A 16,068-nucleotide genomic window follows, 5' to 3' on the forward strand; every position below is an offset into this window, starting at 1 on the left:
CTCTGTGTGTGCTGACTATAGTTTTACAAGTCCTTTGGTATGTTCCAAATATTGCTGATGCATCTGTACAAGTAAAGCCTAATGCAGTTTTCTTTAAAAGCTTCCAGTGTCTTTTTGATACATACACCAACATGAATCACAAAAGAAAAACTTTGGGTTCAGTGTCCCTTTAATGTTCATTCACAGTGGTTACTTTATAAATGACAATCAGCATAAACCACTGTGAGTGAACATTAAAGGGACACTGAACCCAATTTTTTTCTTTTGTGATTCAGATAGAGCATGCAATTTTAAGCAACTTTATAATTTACTCCTAGAGAATGAAGAAAAATTGATACTAGGAGTAAATTAGAAGGTTGCTTAAAATTGCAGGCTCTATCTGAATCAATAAAGAAAAAATGTGGGTTCAGTGTCCATTTAAGCACAAGAAAGCTGCAAAATGTTTAGTTTTCAGAATTATTGTCTACTCTACTGGTTGTTTGTTACATTAAAGTTGATTTAAAAAAAAAAGCAAACAAAAAAACCTTTGAGTGGAGGTCACATGTTTCCTGTCTATAGTGGAGCTCCAGTGTTTTGTTCTGTTGTTCCCCTCCCATTTACTTCCTGTGCAGCTGCTGCTGGGTGAGTGAGTCAGGCTGTGTGTATTGTGTGATAAAACGTTTTAGTCACTTTCTAGTCTTCTTAAAAAGTTTATAATTGTTATAAATGTTGTTCTTTTAATGCATGTTATTCATCTGCTTGTGCCAGGCAATGGGTTACTAAGTGCTGTTCAACTCTTTGTATTAGTGAAGGGTTAACTCACACTGTGCAGCTCTCTGTGCTAGTAAAGGGTTAGTACACACTGTGCTGCTCTCTGTGCTAGTGAAGGGTTAATACACACTGTGCTGCTCTCTGCTAGTGAAGGGTTAATACACACTGTGCTGCTCTCTGTGTTAGTGAAGGGTTAATACACACTGTGCTGCTCTCTGTGCTAGTGAAGGGTTAATACTCACTGTGCTGCTCTCTGTGTTAGTGAAGGGTTAATACACAATGTGCTGCTCTTTGTGCTAGTGAAGGGTTTAATACACACTGTGCTGCTCTCTGTGTTAGTGAAGGGTTAATACACAATGTGCTGCTCTCTGTGCTAGTGAAGGGTTAATACACACTGTGCTGCTCTCTGTGTTAGTGAAGGGTTAATACACACTGTGCTGCTCTCTGTGCTAGTGAAGGGTTAATACACACGGTGCTGCTCTCTGTGTTAGTGAAGGGTTAATACACACTGTGCTGCTCTCTGTGCTAGTGAAGGGTTAATACACACTGTGCTGCTCTCTGTGCTAGTGAAGGGTTAATACACACTGTGCTGCTCTCTGTGTTAGTGAAGGGTTAATACACACTGTGCTGCTCTCTGTGTTAGTGAAGGGTTAATACACACTGTGCTGCTCTCTGTGTTAGTGAAGGGTTAATACACACTGTGCTGCTCTCTGTGCTAGTGAAGGGTTAATACACACTGTGCTGCTCTCTGTGTTAGTGAAGGGTTACTACTCACTGTGCTGCTTTCTGTGCTAGTGAAGGGTTAATACACACTGTGCTGCTCTCTGTGCTAGTGAAGGGTTAATACACACTGTGCTGCTCTCTGTGTTAGTGAAGGGTTAATACACACTGTGCTGCTCTCTGTGCTAGTGAAGGGTTAATACACACTGTGCTGCTCTCTGTGTTAGTGAAGGGTTACTACTCACTGTGCTGCTTTCTGTGCTAGTGAAGGGTTAATACACACTGTGCTGCTCTCTGTGCTAGTGAAGGGTTAATATACACTGTGCTGCTCTCTGTGCTAGTGAAGGGTTAATACACACTGTGCTGCTCTCTGTGCTAGTGAAGGGTTAATATACACTGTGCTGCTCTCTGTGCTAGTGAAGGGTTAATACACACTGTGCTGCTCTCTGTGCTAGTGAAGGGTTAATACACACTGTGCTGCTCTCTGTGCTAGTGAAGGGTTAATACACACTGTGCTGCTCTCTGTGCTAGTGAAGGGTTAATACACACTGTGCTGCTCTCTGTGTTAGTGAAGGGTTAATACACACTGTGCTGCTCTCTGTGTTAGTGAAGGGTTAATACACACTGTGCTGCTCTCTGTGCTAGTGAAGGGTTAATACACACTGTGCTGCTCTCTGTGTTAGTGAAGGGTTACTACTCACTGTGCTGCTTTCTGTGCTAGTGAAGGGTTAATACACACTGTGCTGCTCTCTGTGCTAGTGAAGGGTTAATACACACTGTGCTGCTCTCTGTGTTAGTGAAGGGTTAATACACACTGTGCTGCTCTCTGTGCTAGTGAAGGGTTAATACACACTGTGCTGCTCTCTGTGTTAGTGAAGGGTTACTACTCACTGTGCTGCTTTCTGTGCTAGTGAAGGGTTAATACACACTGTGCTGCTCTCTGTGCTAGTGAAGGGTTAATATACACTGTGCTGCTCTCTGTGCTAGTGAAGGGTTAATACACACTGTGCAGCTCTCTGTGCTAGTGAAGGGTTAATACAAACTGCGCTGCTCTCTGAGCTAGTGAAGGGTTAATACCCTCTGTGCAGCTCTCTGTGCTAGTGAAGGGTTAATATACACTGTGCTGCTCTCTGTGCTAGTGAAGGGTTAATACACACTGTGCTGCTTTCTGTGCTAGTGAAGGGTTAATACACACTGTGCTGCTTTCTGTGCTAGTGAAGGTTTAATACTCACTGTGCTGCTCTCTGTGCTAGTGAAGGTTTAATACTCACTGTGCTGCTCTCTGTGCTAGTGAAGGGTTAATATACACTGTGCTGCTCTCTGTGCTAGTGAAGGGTTAATATACACTGTGCTGCTCCCTGTGCTAGTGAAGGGTTAATACAAACTGCGCTGCTCTCTGAGCTAATGAAGGGTTAATACCCTCTGTGCTGCTCTCTGTGCTAGTGAAGGGTTAATATACACTGTGCTGCTCTCTGTGCTAGTGAAGGGTTAATACACACTGTGCTGCTCTCTGTGTGCCACCAAACCGACATTATCAGCCCTGCTTTATCGAGGGGCGCCCGGTATCTAGCGCAGAGGGGCATCCGTTCATAGTTTGCCTTATTTGTAGGAGACAATCTGACCTTGTTACTGAGTAGACAAAGGGTTGTTATATTAGTTTGTTAGCAACACTTTTATTGTTTTACATGATCTTATCACTCCTGCTCAGACTAACTAGGGGCAGTTGTGTAGCAGGTTCGGTTTTAAAGGGACATTAAACCTAAAATATTTATTTTATTTTTCAGTGTTACACTAAATACAGAACTACACAATGTAATTTAGAGCTGCAATAACTAATCGGTATAATCGATAATAATAGATTAGTAAAATAGTTGTCAGCGAATCTCATAATCAATTAGTTGGTCTGTGCACAGCTCCAACTGCTTCACTCTAATGAGTTCTGCACATGGTATTGTGTTTTATGGTTATGCCCTTAGCCTAAAGGACGTCTACAGAAGTTTACTTTTCACTTTTTCAGAACAGTATAAGTTTACAGCTAATCCCGGCTTATGTGCAAACCAGAAATAAAATAGGAGTCATCCTTTGGATTGTTTATGTTAAATTAGGTGATTTTTGACACCTAGCCTTAGATTGATGGAAGTTGTTATTTGGAATGATGTGCACTATTATCTGTTTGCACAATTATTAGCGGATCGCTTGCTATTGCTAATTATATGTACTGTATAGATAAATGTGTAAGGCTTTGTCCTGTTACTGATATACAGTACTTAGCGCTTTTGACTTTTCTTTTTTTTTTTTTTTTTCTATAGTTTGAATTAATTGTAATATGTACCAAATTCAAGCTCTATAAGTATATATAGCTGTTATTTTAAGTGCGGACTAAACAAACATAGTGATATATTAAAATCTGACAAAGACTTATCAACCTTTGTGGGAGATAGAATCAAAACCAGTTGGAGGAGAGTGCCAACAATTGGCAACAAACTGGTTAAAAGTCACTTCACTAGGAGAAACACTAACAAACAAATATGTGGTACCTATACATGTGGTTCATGCAGTTTCTGCAAATACATAGTCAATGAAAGAGAATTTATCACTCGGACTGGCATCATCAAAAGAATGCTGGGTTTTGCTAACTGCAAAACCAAAAATGTGGTGTATTTCCTATCATGTAAATGTGGTAAAAGATACATAGGTATAACTACACGCGAACTACGAACAAGACTTGGGGAACACATAAATAGCATCAAAAACTGTGAAAAAGACCAGCAGAGGGACAAAACCCTGACCCCGGTGGCAAAACACTACCTGAAAAATCATGGTACAAAACCATATCTAAGAGTATCAGTCTTACAGGTTATCAAACCTGGAATTAGAGCTGGCAATGTGGAAAATATGTTATTACAAGCGGAATGTCGGTGGATATTTTGGCTTAATACCCTAACACCTCAGGGTCTTAATGAACAAGACAGCTATAATTAATTTTTATAATGTCCCTACGCATAATACAGATCACCAAGAATAACAAACATAAAATATATCAAAGAAAAAATCAACCTCCCTTTCCCTGATATAGTTTGAGGTAACTCTCCAAAGAAAAATATGATGGTGATCCAATATTGGTTATTGGAATTTTATATATCATACCGTTACTAAATAAGGATTCATCCATAGTGATATGCATTTTTAGAGTGTCAATATAACACATTACGATCCATTCTTGAACAAAATAATAATATTAATATCCTTAGACCTTGTTATGTTTTAGAGCTACTTATGTTAGAATGGACATCATTTTTACAGGTGTTTCAATACCATGGGACCCGTTTGACCTAATTAAATAATATATTTTCATGTATCTGGCCCCTAGAAATTATGTTATTAAAACAATATTGTTCATAGTAGAAATCCTCTGCTTGTTTACGTTAACAATTTAGACTCATTATTGAAATACTGCATTACAACATTAATAAAGAGTTCGATACAAGTTAGGGATTGCGATCCATGCAAGATCGTATGTGTATTATTATTGTCACCAGCCTGATGGCAAATGCTCTTATCCATCCTAACAGTACTCCTTAATCCAATGTATTTTAATCCGCTGTTTGTTGACTTAATATCAAATGACCACAACCGTAGGATTAATGGTTTTGATAAATAATCACTGTAATCTCTGCTAAATAGGAATTTTTAACATCATAAATTGTATCTCTAAAGGAGTCATCTTTTTATAAATCTTTTTGAGGATTAATATGATCCGGGATTTGATCCACATTATTTTGAATGTTTATATACCAATGATGTACATTAGATCTACTCTGGCTGAACTAAATAATAGGAGAGTTTACTACAGTACCTGGAATATCGGACAATAAGTATTGGTTTTGGTTTTAGTATGACTGCTTTTGTGTGACTATAAACTTTGATAATCGCTCCTATGTTACTACCATATGACATCTTGACTTCATTGTAGTCTATATGCATTTATTTACCACAAATATTTTTGTAGACGGCCCTTGTAGCCCCGCCCCCCATACTTGTCAACCCCTATGACCATACTGTAATACTTGTAAGTTGCTTAGGATGTTAATACACCTCAACTTTAGAGGAATCAATTTATGTACTAAGTCGCTGCCCTAATACCACTTAATGTATGTGTATTTTGAGATTGACATAATAGAGACTTGTACGATTGCTTGATAATGGATAACAATCAATCAGGATCTTAGCAGATACACTAAGCATAACATTTGCCCGGGTCACAGCTTGTCAACAAATCGGCTTGATCGTAAGTACAGTGAATGTATCGGCGGATCATATACATAGCCCCGCCCCTTGGAAGCGTCATTGAAATGACGTCAGGTGACAGACGACTAATCCAATCACAAGAGGCCACACGGCATTGGCTACCGCTAGGGGTGTTTATGAATACTCACCAATGATTGGTTCTTAATGATATTTAAGCAGTGAGGCTGGCCGGGATCGGGTCAGCCTTTGAGAAAGCCACTAGTTTGGCGAAATGCACATCAAGCGCTTGTTCTGAAAGGCTTCACTTGCCTAACGTGTATTTACTAATTTTGGGTCATTTCTATATTATGTTGCCTTTGTGCACTAGTACAGGGTTATAGGACATGTTAATTCTAACTCCCTTCAGGGACTCTGACAGGTTTTACCCCGCTCCAGTATTGCACAAGTATAAGATAATTATGTTTTGAGGTCAATCCTCTTTTTAGAATAGAAATCTGTGCAATCCGTGAGCATTTTTGGGTGCTTCCCTGCCAGACAATCCCTTGGATATATGTATTGCACACTATATGGTAGTAACTATTTTACTTGTTTTTATATACACATTAGTAGTGTTTCTTGATTTTTTAACTATACCCTTATTAAAAGCTAAGTTTTATTAATAACCAGCTCCTACCTAGCCTCGCTGTTGACTTATACAGTATCATACACTATTTAGCAATGAACTGAGTGCTCTGGACTATCCATTTTTCTTCTCTTTTTTCAGATCCCACCTGACATATCCTGACCCCCCTAAAACAGCTCCCTTCCCTCCCCCACGCCACAATTGTCACCGCCATCTTAAGTACTGGCAGAGAGCAGGCACATCTAGGAGAGGGACAGAGGGTGCACATGTGGACAGAAGGGGGGAGGAGGGATAGGATAGGGAGGAACCCACACCAGGGACATCACAGGGAGAAAGCAAAGTGTCTAGGAGGATGAGAGGCTGAGATGTCCCAACTTCTCATTTGCTGAAAATGTTGCCCTTGTCCAGGCCATCATGGACAATTACAGTGACCTCTTCAGGCAGGAGAAGGGCAAAGGCATTGCCAAAAAGAGAAAAACGGCATGGTTGGCGCTAGAGGATGCCGTCAACAGTGTGGCCCCGCAGAGGACTGTTGAGGGCCTTAAACGCTAGAATGACTACAAGAGGCAGGTCAAAGAAAAGATGGGGCAGGCAGCTATGCACCAGAAAAGAACAGGAGATGATACGCAGGTCCCTGAGTATCATAGCAGTCCATGGACTTCCAGGGGCTCGTGACTCAGGGGCTGCAACCACAGCACATCATGCTGGTGAGTAACATCCCACACACCAGTATTATATGTATTTGAGATATAACATCTTTTAATATCACACATTCATGTTCACAATGAGGAGCATGGTATTTGGCATACTATCAAAAACATCTACAATTATACTTGACATTACTGCTACTTAACACAATGAAATTCATGATATGAGGTGGCATAGTGCAATACTAACATGTCTCAGAGTAACACAGGCCACAAGTCACATGTAGAGTTTTCATTGAATGGACACATAACTATTGTATGAAACACATCCCTGTATACTGCTCATATTTAAATCACAAGGTGCACATGCATGTTATAATGTTTTACATAAAAATCAGTATAGGCCCTAGCATGTATCAATGTACATTATATGCCCACATGGACATATATCTTACTGTACTAATCCCTCTCATCCTTTGACTCCTCCACAGAACCTCCTGTTACGAGGATACAAATATCAATGACACCACCACCACCAGTCTTCAGGCAACCGCAAGAACAGTATGCTCCTAGGCATGAGCATGGTTGGATGGCTTCAGTTGAGGACTTGGGAGTGATGCCACCACCATTGCCATATTACCCCTGGCAAGATTCCTGGCCAGAGGAATATCCTCCCTTTGGCTTTGAGGGGGAGCCAAGACGGCCACAAAGGGTCCATGTATTTACCCCCCCACAACACAATCTCATGGCAGTCATGGATTTTACCCACAGACTATGTCACAAGAAGTGCCAATTGGATAGGCTGAGTGGTCACACACTGGTCATCAGTGGGACTATCAATCAACCATAAGAGCTCCACATCCTCAACACTTGGACGAGCTCCACCATCTGCAGATGGAAATATAGCAGAAACTACAGCTGCACCTCAAGCACCATCAGATGTAGCTGAACCTGCCCCAAAAGAACCATTGGTTGCAGCTGAACCTGCCCCACAAGAACCAGCAGATGTAGCTGATCCTGCCCCACAAGAAACAGCAGATGTAGCTGACCCGGCACCTCAAGCACCAGCTAATGCAGGTGACCCTGCCCCACAAGCAACTAGAAGCCCTGCTGTTCAAGAGCCTGTGGATGCATTGTATTCTCCCCTGGGTGAGGAATACATTGCACTCCAGAGGAGGCTCATAACAAGCGCCGAGAGCATACAAAGAGGCCAAGAGAGGTTTTTCAGGAACCAAGAAAGGTTCACCAGGAGCCAAGAGAGGATACAACAACGTAGCATAGAGCTACAGAGGGACATGGCAGCATCATTAAGTGCAAGTGTTCAAAACTAGTCCCAGATAATGTGAATTCTGTCTGATATGCAGATGCATATGGACAATAGATGGAGAGAATAAAATCAACTCTTGGGTGTGTTGGTTGAGCACTTTACACACCAGCAGGACACTGCCTCCAGCCTATCATCTGTGGCCAGCACACCAGCAGAAACACCAGAATCTTCTAAAACCAGGAGAACAAGGAAATCCACTAAAGTCACCTCCGCTCCCTTATCCAAGAAGCCAAAAAAATAAAATATTCTTATAGTTCACCATAAACCTACACATCCATGTGAAGTGTGTTTTATTACACTAATATTGTTAAAACATATAAAATGACCTGTGTGGAAATGGCAATAAAAACAGGTAATATAATGTTTGACATATTCTTGTACTATAACTCACATCCACAATAGTTGTTTATGAAGGGTACATATAGTAATATTCACTTCTAAGATGTAAATCAATGTATCTCACATCCAATATAAATTGACACATGGGTATATATAATAGTGTAATAACACAGGCAGGTATCTCCTAGTAGTGTTAACAGCGTAAGGAGGGAACAAACAAAGTTTATCAAAATAAAATTCAAATGCAGACCATGTTGCAAAGTGTCCACAACGTATGAGTCTATGACAGACCAAGCATATCAGTTTACCCCATTGCAGTAGTACAAAAGTCGATCTATAGAAACAGACTCACCGGGCTCACTCGATTCCTGCAGTATTTAACTTGCATCGAATGCCCTGCCGGAGCGTAGTGTTCCATGTCTCACACTCACGCTTCCAAGTTGTGATCTCCTCTGATGTCACTGGGGGCGCGTCTGTACAGATCCTCTGTGTGTGGTCAGTTAGATGGGATGTAACTGCCCCTTAGTCGATAATCCGCCAATAGGATAACTTCCCTTGTGATGGCGTCGGGGGTGTGTAGGTCCCACTTCTCCGTGATTGGTCTGTATCGGGTCGGCTCCTATACCTCATCGCCTGGAGCTGTATCAGTGATCCAGTATCGTCACTGGCTGTGCTCACTACGTAGGTCAAGCATAATAGAGGTGCAGAGTAAAGGAGCACCAGCCAGGAGATGGAGTTTAAAATAAACAAATTTTATTGAAACGCTCATTAAAAAAAGCCAGGATACCAGGCCATATAGTAAAATAGGGAGGTCAGCAAAGCAAACAGCTGACGCGTTTTGCTGGCAAACTTTGCCCTATGAAATTCTTATAAAACCCTTAACTGCCTCCTATTGGTCAATGGATATTTTAATTAGCACATAAGTACACTTACATTGACAAGTGTTATTCAACAACAGCAGATAAGCCCAAAAACTCTATATTATTCAGTTGACAGTAAATACAAAATTCACACAATAGGATAAAATAAATACTAACATCATGTGCACAAATGTAATGTAAACCTGTGGCTACATAATTTCTCAACATTTCAGTTTGATTTATCTTTCTTATGTAAACAAAAGATTAAAAACAAAGCTATAATATGAACAGAGTATGCCCTATAGTTAGAGCTACATCAACTCTTCAAAAACTTTGTGGGAAAGTCTTCTCTTTTGTATTTGTTTCATAGATGCAATAAAATGAAATTAGATTATTGCAAACTGTTATCTTTGTTCAAACGATTTGCGTTAGGATAAATACTAACATCAGGATATACAATGGAATATGAACCTAAGATTGCATACATTTTAACCCCTTATCAGTTTCAGGTATACTTTATATATGGGGGAAAAAAAATATATATACAATTTCAATATTAACAAAAACAGCCCTATATTAGGGCTACATGATTTCTCCAAAGTTTTTTTTTTTATATAAAACTGCCTTGTATTTAATATATTTTTCATAAATACAATGGGATGAACATACATTGCTACAAAACTGGATTCTACTAAAGTAGTTGAGGTTGGAAAATCACTGCCAGAAATTAATTGTCATAATCTGAATTGAATCCTTCTGGAAATCTAGTTTTTAATTTGAAAATCCAGAAGACCTCTCTTTTACCCAACAATTTTTCCCTATCACCCCCTCTCTGGGGGGGCAAGATACTCTCTATACAGGACCACTTAAAAGAGTCCGCATTTTTGTTGTGCTCAGTAGTGAAGTGCTGTACCAATGGAGTACTGGCAGTACCATATTTGATACTGGAGAGGTGCTCCCTGATTCGGGTTCTCACCTCGCGTGTTGTGAGACCTACATACTGTTTGTTACATACCACACAATTAATCATTTACACAACAAAAATGGACCTACAATTTAGACATGAACGCCTGTGAAAAGTCTGCCCTGTAACTGAGGATCTAAACACAACTCCTGTTTCCACTTTTTCACAGGCCACACATGAACTATTGTGGCTTTTGTACATCCCCACATATGACAACCAAGATGAATTACTCTGTCTTGTGGAGTGAAGTTAGGTAGGTGCCACAAAGTTTCCAATTGTCCTACTTCTCTTATAGGTAAACTTGCAATCTTTCAGCTAGATTTAGAGTTTTGACGGTAAAGACCCGCGTAGCTAGCTAATTATTTTTATTAACCCCTAATCTGCCCCCCCCCAACATCGCCGCTACTTTACCTATACTTATTAACCCCTAATCTGCTGACTGGACCTCGCCGCCGCTATAATAAATGTATTAACCCCTAAACCGCCGCACTCCCGCCTCGCAAACACTATAATAAATGTTATTAACCCCTAATCTGCCCTCCCTAACATCGCCGCCACCTACCTACAATTATTAACCCCTAAACTCCCGACCCCAACGTCGCCGCTACTATAATAAAGTTATTAACCCCCTAAACCTAACTCTAACCCTAACACCCCCCTAACATAAATATAATTTAAATGAAATGAAATAATATTCCTAAAATTAACTAAATTAATCCTATTTAAAACTAAATACTTACCTATCAAATAAACCCTAATATAGCTACAATATAACTAATAGTTACATTGTAGCTATTTTAGGATTTATATTTATTTTACAGGCAACTTTGTATTTATTTTAACTAGGTACAATAGCCATTAAATAGTTAAAACTATTTAATAGCTACCTAGTTAAAATAAGTACAAAATTACCTGTAAAATAAATCCTAACCTAAGTTACAAATACACCTAACACTACAATATCATTAAATTAATTAAATAAATTACCTACAATTAGCTAAATTAAAATCCAATAAAATAAACTATTCTATAATACAAAAAAAACAAACACTAAATTACAAAAAATAAAAAAGAATTATAAGAAGTTTAAACTAATTACACCTAATCTAAGCCCCCTAATAAAATAAAAAATCCCCCCAAAATAAAAAAATGCCCTACCCTATTCTAAACTACCAAAGTAATCAGCTCTTTTACCAGCTCTTAAAAGGGCTTTTTTGCGGGGCATTGTCCCAAAGTAATCAGCTCTTTTACCTGAAAATAAAAATACAATATCCCCCCAACATTACAACCCACCACCCACATACCCCTGCTCTAACCCACCCAAACCCCCCTTAAAAAAACCTATCGCTAACCCCCTGAAGATCATCCTACCTTGAGTCGTCTTCACCCAGCCAAGCCGAATTCTTCATCCAAGGTGCGCAGAGGAGGTCCTTAATCCGGTAGAAGTCTTCATCCAAGCGGGGCAAGAAGAGGTCCTCCATCCGGTAGAAGTGTTCATCCAGGCGGCGTCTTCAATCTTCATCCATCCGGAGCAGAGCAGAGCCATCATCAAAGGAGCCGACATGGAGCCATCCTCTTCAACCAACGACTTCCCGAAGAATGAAGGTTCCTTTAAGGGAAGTGATCCAAGATGGCGTCCCTTCAATTCCGATTGGCTAATAGAATTCTATCAGCCAATCGGAATTAAGGTAGAAAAAAATCTGATTGGCTGATGCAATCAGCCAATCAGATATAAGTTCAATCCGATTGGCTGATCCAATCAGCCAATCGTATTGAACTCGCATTCTATTGGCTGATCGGAACAGCCACTAGAATGCAAGTTCAATACGATTGGCTGATTGGATCAGCCAATTGGATTGAACTTCAATCTGATTGGCTGATTGCATCAGCCAATCAGATTTTTTCTACCTTAATATAAGTAATAATAGTATTTAGTTTTAAATAGGATTAATTTAGTTAATTTTAGGAATATTATTTTGTTTCATTTAAATTATATTTATGTTAGGGGGGTGTTAGGGTTAGAGTTAGGTTTAGGGGTTAATAACTTTATTATAGTAGCGGCGATGGTGCGGGCGGGAGATTAGGGGTTAATAATTGTAGATAGGTGGCGGCGATGTTAGGGAGGGCAGATTAGGGGTTAATAACATTTATTATAGTGTTTGCGAGGCAGGAGTGCGGCGGTTTAGGGGTTAATACATTTACTATAGTTGCGGTATTAGGGGTTAATAAGTGTAGGTAAGATAGCGGCGATGTTGGGGCAGATTAGGGGTTAATAAATATAATATAGGGGTCGGCGATGTTAGGGGCAGCAGATTAGGGGTTTATAGGTATAATGTAGGTGGCGGCAGTGTCCGGTCGGCAGATTAGGGGTTACATTTTTTTATTATAGTGGTGGCGATGTGGGGGGGGGCCTCGGTTTAGGGGTACATAGGTAGTTTATGGGTGTTAGTGTACTTTGTAGCACAGTAGTTAAGAGCTTTATATTCCGGTGTTAGCCCATAAAGCTCTTAACTACTGACTTTTTTTGGCGGTAGGAGTCTTGTCGGTAGAGGGTCTACCGCTCACTTCTCCCAAGACTCCAAATACCGGCGTTAGGCAGATCCCATTGAAAAGATAGGATACGCAATTGGCGTAAGGGGATCTGCGGTAGCCTGTAGTCGCGGTGAGGAAGTGAGCGTTAGACCCTTTCCTGCCAGACTCTAAATACCAGCGGGCGGCCAAAAGCAGCGTTAGGACCCCTTAACGCTGCTTTTGACGGCTAACGCAGAACTCTAAATCTAGGTGTTTGTTTGTTAAATTAGCCAGCCCATCATCAGCTCTCAGAATTGGGTAATGTTTCCTAATTATGTCACAAATTTGATTGTACTGTTCAGAGTACTCTGTAATGAACATAATATATTAAATACAAGACAGTTTTATATAAAAAAAAAACCTTTGGAGAAATCATGTAGCCCTAATATAGGGCTGTTTTTGTTAATATTGAAATTATATATTTTTATATATATATATTTTTTTCCCTATATATAAAGTATAACTGAAACTGATAAGGGGTTAAAATTTATGCAATCTTAGGTTCACATTCCATTGTATATCCTGATGTTAGTATTTATCCTAATGCAAATCGTTTGAACAAAGATAACAGTTTGCAATAATCTAATTTCATTTTATTGCATCTATGAAACAAATACAAAATAGAAGACTTTCCCACAAAGTTTTTGAAGAGTTGGTGTAGCTCTAACTATAGGGCATACACTGTTAATATTATAGCTTTGTTTTGAATCTTTTGTTTACATAAGAAAGATAAATCAAACTGAAATGTTGAGAAATGATGTAGCCACAGGTTTACATTACATTTGTGCACATGATGTTAGTATTTATTTTATCCTATTGTGTGAATTTTGTATTTACTGTCACCTAAATAATATAGAGTTTTTGGGCTTATCTGCTTTTGTTGAATAACACTTGTCAATGTAAGTGTACTTATGTGCTAATTAAAATATCCATTGACCAATGGAGCTTAGGGTTTTATAAGAATTTCCTAGGGCAAAGTTTATCAGCTTCGATTACGGCTCTAAGCCGAAACGCGTCAGCTGTTTGCTTTGCTGACCTCCCTATTTTACTATATGGCCTGGTATCCTGGCTTTTTTTAATGAGTGTTTCAATAAAATTTGTTTATTTTAAACTCCATCTCCTGGCTGGTGCTCCTTTACTCTGTACCTTTATATATAATAGTGATGTTACTGATAGGGTGTGCATTATCAGGTGTTTTAAGGTTGCAGGTGAGAGGTTGTGTTGTTTGTGATTGGTTTGACACAATTGCAAAGAGGCGGCCTTCAAGAAGGTCTTAGAAATTATCATATCAATTACAAGGAATAGACAGCTAAGGGGTTACTGTAGCACTCACTCTCACTCAAAGAAGTTTATAATAAAATCATACATACTTTATTATTAATGTTATTTAAAACAACTGGGATAAATATCCCTAGGAACCTTTAAATTACCCACAACCGTTACTTAAACTAAAGTTTAAAAATAATGATGGCCGCCAAACACTCCTCTGTTTCCTGGCCGAGAACTGGAAACATCAGCGTCAGGTGGCTGGAGTGAGTGGTCGACCGGTTGTCAAAAAGTGCGGAACAAACGCGTTTCGGCTCTATTTTCGCCTTTCTCAATGTTACACTTTCTTAGAAAAATGAATAAGCAGAGGCTTCGGGGTGCAGGACTTAAATACTCATAGACCAAATGCTCTCTACCAATCCGGTACACTTCCGGCGACCTCCGCCCCCATGTTAGCCAATCAGCTTATAGTTCGGCTCACGCCTATCTAAATTCGTGTAGTGATTGGGGGAATATCGAGTGATATCGAGCATAGCTATGATTTGCCTGCACTTAGAATTAGAGATAATATATAGTAAGCATTGATATGAAAAGTATACAATCCATCTTACTAATGTGGTGATATATTGCAATGCTGTAATCGCTAGACTAGGTAATCCCTGTAAGGTACTATTTGACATATTAAGCACGATGGATGGGTTACTTGCTTATTAGCAAAAAATAATTCTTGCTGTTAATTGTAACATAGTATCGTACCGAAATAATGCTGTGCACTAAAGATTAATACTTATGATTACTTGTACAATCATACTTCGATACTCACTTGGCTAAGTGAATTATTAATACCCTTATGCACTAAGTAGATATACTGTGCAGATAACAGTAGAGACCATTCATAGGGTACTGTGCATCAATATTTCGATAGTTGTGAAGGGTGTATAGATATTGTCATAACCATCTATTGATAGATATAATATTTATTTAGCCAGTTGCATCCACGTAAAATGTGGTTTACACTGAACTCATACACACACTCTTGTTTAAATGGTATATATCAAATATATAGACTATACGCCTTCATTAATATTAATATATATTCCACTTATATATCAAGGGACAGTAAAAATATTGCACCAAGATGCCTAAAAGTTAGCATCCATCTGCTTAAAATATGTTTTACCAAATAATTATTTACCCACATACCATATGGCAGTGATCAACTTCCTTAGTGCCAGGTTACAGGTACCAGGTGGGCAATATATGTATGTTCACTTAATAGATCATATTTAAATGCTCACAAATATTTAAATATACACCCAATAATTGTTAAATTCATTCATGCCATTGGGTATAACCGTATTCAGATTGAAAATCCATTTGGTTTCCATCTTTAACAATCTTTGTTCGGTATCCCCACCCCTTATCCCAGGTTTTAGTTTTTCCAGTCCCCAACATTTCATTACATAGGTGTTCCCCTTATGAGACATTAGAAAATGTTTGGCTACACTCGTGATTTGTTTCTTCTTTTCTACATCTCTCTGGGCTGTCCTAATATTGCTAAGATGTTCAGTCATACGTGTGCCCAGGCATCGTGTAGTCATGCCAACGTAGAGTAAATCACAGCTACAGGATATGCAATAAATCACATTAGTGCTTTGACAATTAATATGTTCTTTTATTGCCCATTTTTTGCCAAACCTATCCATTGTATATTCTTTTTTGACCATGTGTTGGCACACTTTACAGTGTCCACA

At 39.2% G+C, this 16,068-nt stretch overlaps 1 protein-coding gene across 1 annotated transcript in view; it reads left to right on the top strand.

Moving 5' to 3' along the window:
* The first annotated feature begins 6,486 nt into the window (after positions 1–6,486).
* The window catches only part of LOC128659981 (gastrula zinc finger protein XlCGF26.1-like), a 193,887-nt gene continuing 184,305 nt past the window's right edge, over positions 6,487–16,068 (top strand). Inside the window, exons 1-2 of the mRNA XM_053713576.1 lie at positions 6,487–7,047; positions 7,479–8,666. The gene's annotated coding sequence lies outside the window, so the exon portion shown is untranslated. The remainder of the gene's footprint in view (positions 7,048–7,478; positions 8,667–16,068) is intronic.

This window comes from Bombina bombina, chromosome 5 (genome assembly GCF_027579735.1).
Source record: "Bombina bombina isolate aBomBom1 chromosome 5, aBomBom1.pri, whole genome shotgun sequence".
Taxonomy (NCBI): Eukaryota; Metazoa; Chordata; class Amphibia; order Anura; family Bombinatoridae; genus Bombina; species Bombina bombina.